This window comes from Gavialis gangeticus, unplaced genomic scaffold (genome assembly GCF_001723915.1).
Source record: "Gavialis gangeticus isolate Ggan-Ray unplaced genomic scaffold, GavGan_comp1, whole genome shotgun sequence".
Lineage (NCBI taxonomy): Eukaryota > Metazoa > Chordata > Crocodylia > Gavialidae > Gavialis > Gavialis gangeticus.
The window spans coordinates 40,549,928-40,552,947 of record NW_017729029.1 but is presented as its reverse complement, the minus strand read 5'-3'; positions in this window follow the sequence as shown (position 1 = coordinate 40,552,947).

Below are 3,020 nucleotides of genomic sequence, written 5' to 3'. Positions count from 1 at the left end.
ATAATTTTTATACCACCATATTTGTATAACTTTCTAAACCTGTTTTTGAAATCCTTATTTTGAATCCCAATGATCTTCTGAGGCAATGAGTTCCACAGGGTACAGTAATTATATGGCACCTAAAAATGGATTTTGTTCTGCACGTTTGAAATGTTTTGCTTATTCATTCATTCTGTGCCCTTTGTTCTGTGCTTCAGTTATGAATACTACAGAAACACCTGTAAATAAATACCTTATGGAGACTTTATGGGACATATAACAGCCCAAATGGCTTCTTCTAAGACATTTTCTTTGTTCCATAAATCTTCAAGTTATTTCTATACTCATTTCTCCTTTCTAAGTAAGTGAAAATGCTTGAAATTCAGCTCAATATCCCTCTTCTTTTATCTTGATATGGAATTACACCATGTAAAGGATCAGAACATAAATCCATGACACCTCTAATGAGGTGCATGGTATGAGGAGTGCTTATAGGACCAGCCTCAGCCTCAGGCAAACCAAATGGCCCCTTGGGACCCTGCTCTTACGCAGATCCTGCATCCCATTCAAGCTCTGCTATTCATGGCAACTCCCATCTCCTGCTTCAGCAGAACCAAAGGAACAAGGAGGCTCACATGTCAGACTCCCATTACCTAAGTACGCCTAGAAAGAGACTGACTTTCTTAATCATATGCATATGTTAAAGATGGCTTCCATTGCTTTGGGTATATGTATGACCATACTTCCTGACACAATACTCAGTGGAAAAGCTCCATTCTGTAAGCTTTGTAGAAGGTAATAAAGTTATAAGGACGCCCATGCCGGTAATAATCACTGCTCATTGATTTTATTATAAGTCTTTCCATTGACTTCAATGGACTTGGGATCAGGCATTTTACTTACGACCTTCCTCTACAATCGCTTACATACCAAGGCCAGAGAATGCAGAGCTAACCAGGAGTGTCCTTGTTATTTATTTTTTTTTGCTCAATTTTTTACCAGAAAATGGAGACATATCACTCATAGATCTTTTGATGCAACATATTCCCATCTGTCCATTAGGAGGGGAGGAAACATCAGCATTCAGATGCATATTCTAGGTGTTTTTTCTCAGCACAGTAATTAGATTTATCTCTGAGTTCAAGAAAGCAAATAGAGAGCTGAAAACAAACATCTTCCTTGATTTAACAGAAAGATTAAGAGCATGTTCACAGAGTGAAAAGGAGTCTTTATAAAAAATGAAAGAGCACAAGGGTGGAAGGCTCAGTGAAGATGAAACTCAGTGAGTTATCTAGGGCATGTAAGAGAATCATCAGCCCAGCAAAAATGTGAGGAAAGAGCATGGTGGGTGAAAGCACTAAGGAAAAACAAGACATTATGTTTTATTAATAGTAATATTTTACATTTAAATCGCATCTTCTTGCTAAAAGATGGATAGAAACGTACATATCTGTCTGTGAAGTGTGCTCACTCAAAGCATCACCAGCCAGCTCTGGGGTGGAGACCAGAAACCAACAGACACACCAGACAGAGGGATATTGGCATTTATAGTTCAGTAGCATCTAATGGTCTCAGCCAAAAGCAGGACCTCCAGAGTGCTCAGTGCTGTACATATATAAAACAAAAGATGCTCCCTGGCCCCCATTCCCCCCACAACTGCTTACAACCTAAGTAGACAAGACGAGCTAAGGGAGGGGAAGGGAAAGAGAGGCACTGAGGAGTCAAAGTGGGTTGTTCAAGTTCATGCAGAAGGTCCATGACAAAGTTGTGAACAGAGTACAGCTTTCCTTTGTCCTGAGATAGCCCCTGCTGACTCTCTAAGTTACAGTGCCCAAGAGCTCTGAAGCAAGCCCTTCTAATTCCATAAAGTGCAAAGAAAATGTTCAGGTATTTATTTTATTGCATATAAAAACACTGGATAAAAGAAAGTATCTTCCTACGGGTGCAAAGTCAAGCATTGAACAGCTAGGAAATGCAGATTTTAAACTGCCTATGAAACTGTAATTTAGCTTCTTTGTACATATACATCTTGATAGAGGCTTTGATTACATCACCGTGTTCCATTTTTAGCCATAGTCATCCTGTATCATCTGGTGCACAGAACACATGGTCCTCAAAGAATATTCACAGTTCTTTCTGTTGTTGAACCGTTCTATTAGACATCTAGGCAAGGAGGAGAAACAATCCCATATGACTTGCATAACTAGCAGATACCATATCAGTTGTGAATACTCACAACAAATATTTCACAATCAGATGCAGACCAAGAATTACATGCTGAAGAATTAAAGATGTGTATTGAACGATTCAGTGTTTAAGATTTTCATGATCCATTCCTAGACACCAAAAAGGAAAAGGGGAAAGTCATCAAATAAATTATTCACTCAGCTCTAGTCTTTCATCTTTGTCCTGAAAGATCACAGCAGAATACTTCTCACTACTCAGTTGATCTACCTTGGGGTGATGAGTGAGTTATTCCTACTGGGAATTGAGCCCCTGACTGGAAGGAATCAAGGTATTCTATCTTTGTTTCTCAAGCTGCTGAAGAGGCACTTATGGAAAAGTAAAGGCAGGCAGGTGGGGGAAAGAGAGGTCGTGTCGTTGAAGGGCTATTGAAAACTGAAGCAGAAGAGCCCTTGAGGACACAATAGCAGCTCATTTCCTCAGTTATTCACATGAGAACTTGTGGATGCTGGTAGCAAAATGAAGACAACAGACCAGAGCCCCCAGCTGGAATAACCTGATGTAATTCCATTGATTTTAGCAAGAATGTGGGCTTTAGCTGAGCTGTTAATTTACACCATGGGTAATTATTCCTAGCTACAGGTCTGAAGTATCATTGCTTTAATGTCAATTTTATACCATCAAGTTAAGAAGTGTTACAGTGGCTTAAAGCTGGAGCAATTCAGTGGTGAATTGGACCCAGTATATTCGCAAAACTAAAAGTGTAATCCTGGATAAAACACCATGCCTGGATGATTTATGCCCACAATACCAAAGGGGTTGTGTAAGCATTTTGCAACACCTCTAGCATACATATT